Source organism: Mastigoproctus giganteus, chromosome 4, assembly GCF_048544385.1.
Source record: "Mastigoproctus giganteus isolate SK-2022 chromosome 4, ASM4854438v1, whole genome shotgun sequence".
Classification (NCBI taxonomy): Eukaryota; Metazoa; Arthropoda; class Arachnida; order Uropygi; family Thelyphonidae; genus Mastigoproctus; species Mastigoproctus giganteus.
In genome coordinates, this window is record NC_143578.1 from 16076002 (window position 1) to 16089803 (window position 13802).

The window sequence follows — 13802 nt, forward strand, 5'->3', positions numbered from 1 at the left end:
GAAATGGAAACTTCTACGAAACGACCGCCTCTCAAGATAATATGGCAAAAAGCAGTTAACTCATATAATTGTCCTTACCGATGAGTAAGACGAACTGGAAAAGTTTTTTGGTATCCATTCCAAGCCCTGATTGGGACCTCATGGCTGTAGTTGCTTTGTGCAGAATCAAAACAACAATTTATCAGACACGTTTATATCTTGCGTTTTTTTTTTTTTTTTTTTTTGGTGAAATTTTAATAAAAATCCTAAAAAAGGATTTTAATTAATAAGATTTTTAATTGGGACCAGGAGGATGGATGCGAGGGACAGAGAAAAATTATAAATTAATCTACCGAAAAAAAAATGTAAATTCTAAAAATGCGATAAAAATGTGAAGCAAGAATTACATTGTACTGTATTGTCAAATCGTGATTATGTCATAATCTGTAAACTGTTTTCTTTCTGAATTTTATTCATTAAATAAATATCAGAGAAAACAATAAGAATTTTCTATTTAAAAAAAAAATTGTTTTCCAAATGTTGCATACACAGCGTGAGGCGTACATTTTTAATCACTGTAAAATTAGATTGCTAACACATGATTGCTAATTACGTTAACGAAGTTTCCGTTTCAGAGATAGAGAGAGAAACGGGCGGACATGATTGTTATTTCTTCACACGTGCTACTTGATTTGCGATTTATGTTTGATATCTTTAATTGGAAGCTGGAGTGAATATCTAGGTTGAGTATTAAGTTCATTCATGTAATTGCAATCCTGTGGCATATTAAAATGGTTGTTTGTTCTTAGTTTTATTAACATATTTGTATATTATGGTTAAACAGATTGAAAGTGAACTTTCGCTTACAGTTTGTTTTGCAGTTGAAAGGAAGTACGCAACCCCCCCCCGAACCACATTTAGAAAAGATATTATTATTATTATTAATATCCATATGATGCAAGGAAGCCTGAGGCTTATGCTGCACCAGGAAAAAAAAAAGTTCCCGAGTAACCCTGAGAGAGAGAGAGAATATGGGGGAATGTAGATAGTTCGTCATTCACATATTTATCTTACGTGTACATGTAAGATAAATACGAAAGAAAACGTGAAAAGAAAATCAGATTCGTTGTCAAGCAACCATGTTTTATGTATAGATAATTGTGAAGAGTATTTTCTAAATCTGCTGTAGTGATGATTTGTACAAGAGAAAGTGACAGCATAAAAAAATTTTAAAAACGAGTACCATAAATATTTTTTTTTTTACAGTACTCGTTTTTGACTTGGAAAAGACAAAAACAATGTAAATGAAAAAAAAAAAAAAAAGTTGAAATTTTATATAATAATACCCGTTTAGCATTACTACATAAAATTATGTAAAAATCAAGCTTTTGTGTAAAAGGACCAGATCTGGAGCCAAAGTGGTACATCTCGTTAGAGGGTTGCCACTTTCCTCGATGTATCGATTTCGAAATTTGAGATTCGGAACGTTTAAAAAAGTGGAAGCTAAAAATTGATAAATAAACCTTACCGCGTTGTTTATTAAAACCTTGTGTCAGCTGCCTGACATCTGAAACTTGTACGCGAATATTACCAATGACTGTGACGAACCGAACGGTTTTCCGGCGCACTCTTGCCGATTCCGACCCCTGAACTGGAGTGTACAAACATTCCTTGCCTAGCAACCGTGATTCAAACGAATTACAGGTAATATAACCGACATTTTGTAATTTATTTCGTTGTATTCAAGTATATTTTTACGAAAACTGCTTTTTTTCACAAGAAAACGTTTTCTGGATGGAAGTGCAGAAATTGAGGAATGGGAGTTATAATAAAAGACGAGGGAGAAAATATATCGCACAAGAAATTTCAAACATTGAACACTGAGATTAATTAATAATCAAAGTCCACTTCAATTTAACGATAAAGCTGAAAATTTTTTATAATTAAAACAAAAACAGGCTAATAGATACCATGTGAGCACTGTGTGTTGGACTAACCTAGAGTTAATATTTCAGTTTATATTTAAAATATTTTTCAGTAGAATGAAGTATACTTAGTCTGACCTAATAACAGATTTTGTGATGAAGATCTGTTATTAGGTCCGACTAAGAATCCAAGTGATGCATCTGGGAATTGAATACCCTCATTTTCGCATAATTTATTTACCCATTTCTTTTAAATATTTGACCAGTGCCTCTTTAAATAATTAGAACCCAAATTAGTGATGCATCAAGGAATTGAATACATGAGTAGTGATGGTAGCATTGGTATCCTCAGTACTTGAAACTGGGGTTAGATACTAAACCTTACCATGTAATGGGAACATGTAAAACTCCAGTTGAACTTTCTTAAAACTGTCATACATATAGGATGCACACATGTTTAAACTGCTGCTCACTTTGAATTTTAATATTTTCAACAAATTTTTTTCTAAAATGTTTGTAAATGCAATTTTTTTACTTAGCATGGCAAACTTGTAAAAATCTAAATAAAATCAGGACATTGAATAGCAGACTGTCATGGCATCTTGTCACTTAAATTGGATTGGCTAATTAAAAAAAAATATTAAATATAATTACCCTCACATTCTCATATTTTATATACCTATTTCTTTTAAATATTTGGCCAGTGCCTATTTAAAATTAAATAAATTTCACATCTGTGCAAGTTGAGATGGATCTTTATTCATACATTCAGTTATTGGTTAAAGGCACATTTTCATATGTCTATTCTGCAATCATTCTCTCACAATTTAAATTTATGTTCTGTTGTGTAAAAGGAACATAAATTTAAATTGTGAAATATGTCATCTGAGAAAGATGCTAGCCCTTAGTTTATTGAATCACCATAAATCCTAAATATGCCATTTAGATAATCAGACATCTGCCTGGTGATCTGAATGACATATATACAAACTTAGCAGAATTTAATTTAATTTAATTGTAATGCATAAAACTCAAGTCTCTCTCTTCGTAAGACTATCCTTTTGTACCCATATATAATCTTGTTGCTTTTCCTTGCACAATTTCCAACACATTTGCATCATTACTAAAATGAAATTTTAGATCCAGCGTGCAACGTTGAAAAAGTGGGGTAACTTGCTTGATGCCAGATCATCCCAGATTTTTACAAGTTTGTCTTACTAAGTAAGAAAATTGTATTTACAAAAATTTCAAAAAACATCCATAAGTGCTTGGCAGAGATGTTCAACACAAAGACATGAAGCGAGTTTGAGGGGATCCTAAGGCATCACTGTAACAATACATAAACATACATACATATATTTTTGTCTGTACACATGGTACTCACCATATTAAATTCATCTAAGTCGTACCATATTTCCAATATCTACAATATCCACATTTTATGACTTAACCAATACTTCAAGTTTATTTGCTATATTCCTAACATTAATGTACAGGTATTATATGTGCACTTGTTTTTGCTTTTAGTAACCTTAAGTAAACAATGGCCCATATATTTGCTTGTCGCATTCTAATTTTCCATACCATGCTTTCCAGGCTGCTGCATGTCCTTATAGAAGCAGTACAAGATTCAATTTCATCTCTTCTAGCAGCTGCTGTCAAACTGTTAGCCTGTGTATCCTCCTCAAACTAGCAGTTTTCTGAACCAACAACACTGCCTTGATAGTATCAGCAAATATTATTATATCCCTGTAAAAACAACAGTCTCTGCTGTTAACTAGCACAGACCGTGCTGGGAAAAATTCTTCCCCACAAGCCTTGCACAATCTCTCCAGGGACAAATTGATTGACAGGGCTCTCATTGTGTACTCTCTCATCAAATCTGCACAAAATTCCAGACACTTCAAATTTAATCCTAACTTATGGCTTTTTCTTTAGCATTGTCCCATTAAGTAAATCCTCTTCCTCTTATCCTTAAAGTGATAACTTTAAAAGCATAAAAGATTATAACTGTTTTACAAAAAATTTACAAATCACTTTTATGTATTTAAAAGATTATCACTGTTTTACAAATCATTAACTTTTGCACAGTATATTTCCTATTTACTGACAGTAGCATTACCATCAATAACTACTTCACAGTTCAGGGGACCTGCACTTTCTGCCATTGGAAATGCCACTGTTTTTTTTTTTTTTTTATATAAACCCCAAACACGAGGTATTAGAACCTATAGTACTTAGTACCGTGCTTGGGTTGGCAGTTGAAAAGACGAAAGAAGATATTTGTTGACATTGGACTTGAACTTCTGTAGATTAATTTTCAGGAAATACATGTGAAGGAAGGTTGTTCCAGAAAACGGCAGTTGAATGAATAAACGAGGAAGATGAAAAGTTGGTTCTGTGAGTTTGGAGTTGGACAGTAAATGGATGTTGGCTGGTGGTGGCACGTGCTCGGACTGTTTTGAAAGAGAGAGCAGGAATTATAGAAGCTAATTCAGAAGAACAGTGCCCATGGAAGTATCTGTAGAAGAGGCATGCAGCAGAAACAGTACGTCTATGAGACAGCGAGTGGAGACACTTTGTTAAAGATGAATCATTAATTAACCTAACTGCCCTCTTCTGAATGGAATCAAGAAGCCTGGGAGAGGTTTTGGGGGGCACTGCCCCAGATGTGGGAACAATATTCCATGGCAGGGCGGATTTGCAATTTATACAGAGTGAGCAGCTGTTTGGAAGAAAAGTAACGCCGAGAGCGAAAGAGAAAACCAAGTTTTTTAGATGCAGAGGAAGCAATATTTGTAATGTGCTTGTGCCAAGAGAGATTAGAAGTCAGGGTAATCTCCAAAAGAGATATATCATTTTGCCTAGAAATCGGAGTGTCACTAAAGATAAGCATAGGAGCAGAAGAATCCTTTTTAGCATTAGCAGAGGCATTTGATGCAAGAAAGCAAGCTTATGCAGCATCAGCCAAAAAAAAAAAAAAATAAATAAATAAAAAATAACCACTTCCACTTCACCCCTCTTTTCGTTCGAAATACCTGTCCAGCTGAGCCTTAAACTTATTTAGGCTATCAACTTCCATGACAAGGGATGGAAGTCTATTCCACCAACCAACCACCCGCTGGCTAAAGGCAAATTTCCTCACGTCTATCCTACATCTGTCTTTTCTCAATTTGAATTTATGCCCTCTCAGGTGATTATTCTGAGCAAGAGGAAGAATCCCATCAGCATTGAGCATGCTCAAAGCATTCAAGGCTTTATACACCTCGCAGGTGCCTAGTCCCCAGACACTGTAATTTGCAAAACGTAAGCCTTTCTTCATAAGAGCACCCCTTTGTTCCATTCACTAATCTTGTTGCCCTTCTCTGTACTCGTTCCAGCATCTCTACATCCTTCTTGAAATGAGGCCTCCAGACCTGTACACAGTACTCTAGGTGTGGCCTGACCATTGCCTTATACAAGGGAATAATCACCTCCTTATCCCTGCTAGAAAAATTCCTATATATCATCGACAATACACCATGAGCTACTCTTGCAGCCCGTCTGCACTGCTCAGAAAACTTCATATCTGCCTGCACAACCACCCCCAGGTCCCTTTCATTCTCTACCACTGTCAGTGTAGTACCACAGAGTTGAAACGTTGCTCTGGGGTTGCTGTTTCCCATATGTAGTACTTTACATTTGTCAATGTTAAACTTCATTTGCCACCTCTCAGCCCATCTGCTCAACTTTTCCAGATCCTGTTGCAAGATATATCCTTTTGCGAGATATAAGACCAGACTGAGTTTTAGAAGGGTTGAAATCAACTAAGTTGTCTTTGCCCCACTGGAAAATTACCTGAAGATCAGCATTTAAGGAATTGGTAGCAGATTTTCGAGAAGTTGAAGCTGATTGAGCAGGACAAGGTTTCTCAAAATGGAAAGTGTTGCCAGATGCATGAGTATTAGCTTGAGCCGGGTCAGCTGAGCCCTTGATAGATCCCATGTTTTATTTCTTTAGAGGGCACCAACTGTGTTCTTCAAGATCTGATATTTGCACTTAATCTCCTTGCACCATTTGCACCAAAAACACACAAAGGCTAGAAAAACTTCCATTGTATTTCTTTCTTCCCCAAAACCGAACAATTCCTGCTACTTTGAACTCTTGGCTGAGATATGCTTTTAGCTTAAATTTAAATTAAAAATACCACACTAAAACTAAGTATAGTAATAATGCTGCACATTTCCCGAGTTATAGGTACATACTACCGTTCTATAAAATTATATTATATATATTATTATACAGTTATAAATGCAAAATTATATAAATGTTAAATAGCTGTCTTTTTTTTTTTTTCTTTTTCCCCAAATGAAAATCCCAAACACAATTTTTTTTTTTGATTCAACTTATCAACCTTCAATCTATGCTTGGGATTTTTATGAAAATCCCAAGCATAGGCTGATCAGACTGAGGGTGAACATTGGACTCGAACTTCTGTAGATTGTAATATTTAGGAAATACACGTGAAGGAATTAACAGAAAAAAAAAAAAGAAGTAGAAGGAATAAATGAAGAGGAGTAAAAGCTGGTTCTGTGAGTTTTGAGTTAAACAGTGAGTTGATGCTGACTGGTTGCTGCACCAGTTTGGAATGATTTAAGAGAGAGAGAGAGAGATAGTGTAGGAATTACAAATGCCAATTCAGAGGGACAGTACCCATGGAAGTACAGTAATCTCTTGATTTTACATACTAATGGTGGGGAGGAAGGTGTCCGTTATTGCCAGATGTTATTGTTAAATCAAGTTTTTTTTTATGAGATGATAGATACCCTACATAATTGACAATTTAAGCAGTTACTCTGTATTTATATGTATTCGAAACACTGAAATAAACTTTAAAAAAAAACCTTTTATATACCTTAACTCTATTGGTTGATATGTAGTTCATAGCTAGAAGTAGATAGTGTACTGTGACCATTATTAGCATTAGCATTAGCATTAGTAGAGGCATTTGATGCAAGAAAGCAAGCTTATGCAGCATCAGCCAAAAAAAAAAAAAAAAAAAACCCACTTCCACTTCACCCATCTGTTCGTTCAAAATACCTGTCCAGCTGAGCCTTAAACTTATTTAGGCTATCAACCTCCACCACAAGGGATGGCAGTCTGTTCCACCAACCAACCACCCGCTGGCTAAAGGCAAATTTCCGCACGTCTATCCTACATCTGTCTTTCCTCAATTTGAATTTATGCCCTCTCAGGTGATTTTTCTGAGCTAGAGGAAGAATCCCATCAGCATTGAGCATGCTTAAACCATTCAAGGCTTTATACACCTCTATCAGATCACCTCGCTGGTGCCTAGTCTCCAGACACTGTAATTTGCAAAACTTAAGCCTTTCTTCGTAAGAGCACCCCTTTGTTCCATTCACTAATCTTGTTGCCCTTCTCTGTACTCGTTCCAGCAGCTCTACATCCTTCTTGAAATGAGGCCTCCAGACCTGTATACAGTACTCTAGGTGTGGCCTGACCATTGCCTTATACAATGGAATAATCACCTCCTTATCCCTGCTGGAAAAATTCCTGTATATCATTGACAATACTCCATGAGCTACTCTTGCAGCCCGTCTGCACTGCTCAGAGAACTTCATATCTGCCTGCACAATCACCCCCAAGTCCCTTTCATTCTCTACCACTGTCAGTGTAGTACCACAGAGTTGATACGTTGCTCTGGGGTTGCTTTTTCCCATGTGTAGTACTTTACATTTGTCAATGTTAAACTTCATTTGCCACCTCTCAGCCCATCTGCTCAACCTTTCCAGATCCTGTTGCAGCAGCATAGTGTCAGTAGTGTCCTTGACAACCCTGCCAACCTTTGTATCATCTGCAAACTTGGACATTAAGCTTGATATACCATCATCAATATCATTTATAAATACAGAAAACAATAATGGACCCAACACTGAGCCCTTAGGGACTCCACTAATAACATTAGTCCACGATGAGCAGTGTCCATTGATTACCACTCTCTGTCTTCTCCCCCTCAACCACCCCTTTATCCATAGCAGCAATTTGCGTCCAATGTCACACTGCTCCAATTTGTGTAGCAGTCTTCCATGTGCAACAGTATCAAAAGCCTTTCTAAGATCCAAGTATATAATATCAAAGTTATTCCCTGCATCCAGTTCTTTTGTGACTGCATCATAGTATCCAATCAAGTTGGTCAGGCAAGACTTCCCCTTAACAAAACCATGCTGTGTCTGAGCTATAACTGAAGTCTTGTCTAATTGATTCTGCAGTGCTTCTTTAACCAGTGCCTCCATTAATTTTCCTGGAACAGAAGTTAAGCTCACAGGTCTATAATTACTTGTGTCAGCCTTTGTTCCTCCTTTGTGAATTGGGGTCACATTTGCACATTTCCAGTCTATGGGTACCTCCCCTGAGTCCAAGGAAGCTCTCATAATTATGGCTAAGGGTTTGCTTACTTCCTTTGCTGCCTCCTTTAATATAACTGGATAGATCCCATCCACCCCAGGTGCCTTTCTTGTGTTTATCTTCAACAGTTTCTCCTCCACTTTACTCCCAGTTATTTCAAGATTCTGTAGCTTACTGCTAGAGTTGAATACACCTCTGGCATTCCCCTTGCTGAATAACTCCTCATGTGTGAATGTCGATGCAAAATATTCATTTAGTTTTTTAGCTACCTGAGCAGGATCATCAACACTTGACCCATCAATATCAAGTGGACCAATCTGATTCATCCCCTTCCTTCTAGAGTTTACATAAGTAAAGAACTCTTTGCTGTTTTTCTTTGCATCCCTTGCCAAGGATTTCTCGTAATCTGCCTTCGCCTGCCTAACCTCCTTTGTAACTTGGTTGCATATCAACTTGTATCTATCATAGGCTTCTGTGTCATGTGTTAATTTGTAAGTATCCCATGCATTTTTCTTCTCTGCCATATGCCTCATTAGTTCATCTGACATCCATTTTGGCCTAAACCTTGAACAATATTTCTTAGTTGGTATGTAAAGCCTAGTAGCTTCCAAGATAAGTTCTTTGAATGCTTCCCATTTTGAATTTGCTGTTGGTAACATCATCAGTTGGTCCCACTGTATAGAATTTAAATACTGTCTCAGTCCATCGTAGTCGCCTTCACGGAAGCAATAACCCTTCCCTTTACCCCTAATGGTAGTTACCTCTTTCAGTAAATCCCACTTCAGCACACTGTGATCACTGCCTCCTAGTGGTTCATTTATCTGCAGATTCTTAATGCATGAAGAATCACTGCTGATAATCAAATCAAGAGTATTACTCCCTCTAGTTGCCTCCCGAACATGCTGATGTAGAAAACAATCATCCAATAAATCCACAAAAGCCCTGCTAGTGTGTGAGTAACCAGCCCCCAAATTCCAGTCAATATCTGGGAAATTAAAATCTCCCATTATAAGACTCTCTGATTTACTGGCCCACTCTATTTCCCTGTACAGTTCCTTATTATACTCATCAGAGTCATTAGGCCTATAGCACACTCCTACTCTCAATTTTGATCTCCCAATGCTTATGTCACACCAAACTGACTCAACACTGCACTGTCCAGCGATGTCGACTGGCTTCACTTCCTTGGTTTTTATGTGTTTCTTAACTAATAGCATAACCCCTCCCCCCTTCCTATCCTGTCTATCCTTTCTGTAGACGTTGTACTCCCCAAATTGCATTTCTGCATCCCTTATATCTGTGTGACACCACGTCTCTGATATCCCAACAATATCTGCCTTTGATGTTTTGAGCAATACCTCAAATTCATCAAATTTATTTACTAAACTCCTAGCATTGGTGTACACGCAAGTATACCTGCACCTGTTTCTATTCTTAGCTACCCTAACACAACCCATGTGTTTACTTGTACCGCAATGGCTCCCAGCAGTCTCTGAAATACCATGCATCTTGTTTTTCAGGCTTCTGCTCATTCTAATAGAAGCAGTGCAAGAATCTCTTTCACCTCTGCCAGTGGCTACTGTCAATCTATTGGTCTTTGTCTCCCCCCAAGCTAGCAGTTTTCCTACCCACCTAACACTGCCTCGATAGCATCAGCAAATATTCTTGCACCCTTTCTATTTAAGTGTATTCCATCCCTGTAGAAGCAATCTCTTCTGTTAACAAGTACAGTCCAGGCTGAAAAAAATTCTACCCCTTGAGCCTTGCACAATCTTTCCAGGGCCAAATTGATCGACAAGGCTCTCATCATATACTCCCTCCTATCGTGTCTGGGCAGAATTGCAGACACTTTCAAATTCAACCTTAATTCTCGGCTTTTGTTCAACAGTGACCTGTACTTGTTAAGTAATTCTGCCGGTCTCCTACTCTTAATATCGTTAGTGCCAACGTGTACAACTATATCACCTTTTGTGCCCTTAAAAGATGATATTCGCTCTACAACGTCATCAACCTTTGCCCCTGGCAGACATACTAGTAGACATTATAGTAGAACCAGGGAAAACTTCATTCAGAGTGAAAGCTAAGAAGCCAAAGTTGAGGTAGTAGTGAATCTTCAGACTCCCTAAAAACTCATGCTTAGCCTTTCTTTTTACATAATGTTTTTTTCACTCCATACCCTCACAGATGCAGGAATCAGATACACCAGAGTCTTAACTTCTCTAACACCTAATTTCTGCACAACATTTGGATGCATACATTTCTGTTTTTACTAGTTTTCTTAGGGACCATGATGATACACTGTAAATGAGGTTATAATAAAGAAACAGGGTAGAGAATAGCACTTAATGATATAATAGCAAGTGTATCTATAGATTGAGACACTTGCTGGGAGATGCCAAGAATCGTGAGTTCCAGTTTCCCTATCTCGTTAGCATGATCAGAATACACTCTGGCGCCATTCAAATTTTTCCACCCATTAAATTGAAGTCTGTAAATTCAGTGGTTTACAGTATCTATAGAAAAGCCAAGCAGAAACTGAACATCTGTGAGACAAGAAGTGAAAAGATGCTGTATGAGATGGGCCATTAATCAGACTGCCATCTTTTGAATAGAGTCCAGCAGAATGAGAGGTTTGGAAGCACCAGATGTGGAAGTAATATTCCATGGTACAGCAGATTTGGGATTTGTATAAGGTGGGTAGTTGTTTAGAAGAAAATAATGTTCAGAGCAAAAAAGAAAACCCTGTTTTTTGAATGAAGGAGAAGCAATATTTGTGATGTGCATATGCCAAAAGAGATTAGAAGTCAGGCTAATCACAAATAGAGATGTGATTTTGTCTAAAATCTGAGTGTCATCGAAGATAACAATAGCAGCAATAGACTCTTTTTTATGAGAAATAAGACACTTTGGAATTGAGTTTTGGAATGATTGAAGTTGTTTTCTTTGTTCCATTGGAGAATTCATTTAAGGAATGGGTGGATATTCCAGAAGCTGAAGCTGTTTGTGTAACGAAATGTTTTTCAAACTGGAAAGTGGCATATAGTATACTAGCTTACAAAACTGTGGATAGAATTTTCATTCAGTAAAAAAGTAATTATTATATAAAATGGGGAAAGAACTGAACCGTGGGAAACACCAGTGTTTGTGAAGAAGTTAAAAGACAGAGAGCTGTTTACTGTCACCTGCATTGAGGGCGCCTCCGTAGCCAGGTGGGCAGGACAGCAGTGCGTAGCACACGCTTCTTGATTAGCCCGGGGTTCGAGCCCGTGACCACCAAATGCGGAGGATGCGGAAAGGTCTGGGAATGACCACCGCATATCTCCTGAGCAATATGGCCTTAGTTGCTAATGCTCCTAAAAACCAAATAACAAAATAACAAACCTGCATTGAGAAGTGGGAGAGGATACTGTATGGAAGCTTGTTTAGAAGAACTTTTTCCAAACACAATCAAAAGCCTTACAGATATCAAGATCAACATTTCAGTTTACAAACTTTCCATTGAATTTGTCCAAAAATGAGTAACATAAGCCAATATATCACCAGTGGATAGAGAGAAATCAATGGTTCCGTATTGGAGATCAGTGATCATCAACATGGATTCCATATTAGTTTCATGAAGAAAAACTTCATATCAGACTACACAATTACTGCCCTGTCTTTTTCATTTTCCCCTACCCTGAGTGTTATAGCATACAATATGCTACCCATATGCAGTATTTTGCATTCGTCAGTGTTAAACATCAGTTGCCATTTCTCAGCCCATCTGCCTAACTTTTCTATATCCTGTTGCAGTAGCATACTATCATTAACCACCCTGCTAACCTTTTTATCATCTGCAAACTTGGACACTAAGCCTGATATACCTTCATCAATATCATTGATAAATATAGAAAACACCAATGGGTCCAACAATGGGTCCGACAATGGGTCGAACTCTTGAGGATCTCCACTAATAACATTAGTTTATGAAGAGTAGTGTCCACTGATTACCACTCTGTTTTCACTCACTCAACTATCCCTTTATCCATAGCAGCAACTTCCCCTTAATGTCAAACTGCTTTGCTTTGTACAACAGTCTTTTATGTGTAACTGTATCAAAAGCTTTCCTGAAATCCAAGTCTATGATATTAAAATTATTTTTTAAATCCAGTTCCTTTGTGACCACATTGTAATAACCAATCAAATTGGTCAGACAAGATTTCCTCTTGCTGTCTCTTAAGTATAACTGCAGGCTTGTCTAGATGATGCTGCATTACTTTTTTTAACCAGTGATTCCATTATTTTCCCTGGAACTGAAGTTAGAAACGAATAAGTCTGTAATTGCTCGTGTCACTCTTTGATCCTCCTTTTTGAATTGGGGATACATTTGCACATCTCCAGTCCATGAGTACCTCTCCTGAATCCAAGGATGCACTCATAATTATGGCTAAGGGTTTGCTTACTTCCTCTGATGCCTTCTTTAATATAATTGGATAGATCCCATCCACCTCAGGTGCATTTCTTATGTTTAATTTCAACAGTTTCTCTACCACTTTCCTGTCATTTATTACAAAATCATTTAGCTTTCTGTTAGAGTTTGATAAACTTCTGGCTTCCACTTACCTAAAGAATTTCTCATGTGTGAATGCAGATGCAAAATGCCTATTGTTTGTCAGTAACCAGAGCAGGATCATTAACAGTCAAACCACATCAAGTGGATCAATTTGATTAATCTTCTTTCTTCTAGTTCTTTACATTAGTAAAGAAGTTTTTGCTGTTTTTTCGTTTTTGGCATCCTTTGCCAGAGATTCTTGTAATTTGCCTTTGCTTGCCTAACTTCCTTTGTGATCTGATTACAGACTATTTTATATCTACCATAGGTTTCTATGTCACATAATAATTTATATGCATCCCATTCATTTTTCTTCTCTGCCATGAGTCTCATTAGTTCATCTGACATCCATTTTATTATTATTAGCCATATGGCACAAGGAAACCTGAGTCTAATGCTGCACCAGCCAAAAAAATTTCTACGTTACCCTGAGCGAGAGAGAGAGAGAGAGAGAGAGAGAGAGAGAATGAGAACAAGAGTCAGAAGTAGAAAGGAATTATCAAGAAAGAGAAGAATGATGATATCCAGCTTAGGGCCCTGGGTGTGCTAAGCCCATACTCACCAGATGTGAGCCCTTACCTTGAACAGTATTTCTTAGTTGGTATGAGAAGCCTAGTAGCTTCTAAGATTAATTCATCAAATGCTTTACATTTAAAATTTGCTGTTATTAACATCATCAGTTGGTTCCACTATATAGAATTTAAAAACTATCTAAAATCACTATAGTTAATCTTTAAGTAAATCCCACAGAGTTGATGGTTAAATAGATATCTACTTTACTTTGGTACAAGCAGAGGTAAGTCTCAAAAATTGTATGGAAGGGATTTTTTTTTATCCTTTTTAAGGAGCTGTCTGGATATGAGCAAATTGCTAAGTAGAAGGTAAAACAGTGGAATACAAAA

General features: G+C 37.2%; 1 protein-coding gene across 3 annotated transcripts in view; it reads left to right on the forward strand.

Moving 5' to 3' along the window:
• Positions 1-612: 612 nt before the first annotated feature.
• The window catches only part of LOC150086435 (eukaryotic elongation factor 2 kinase-like), a 138900-nt gene continuing 125710 nt past the window's right edge, over positions 613-13802 (forward strand). For all 3 annotated transcript variants that reach the window (XM_090372574.1, XM_090372577.1, XM_090372575.1), the window contains exon 1: positions 613-721. The gene's annotated coding sequence lies outside the window, so the exon portion shown is untranslated. The remainder of the gene's footprint in view (positions 722-13802) is intronic.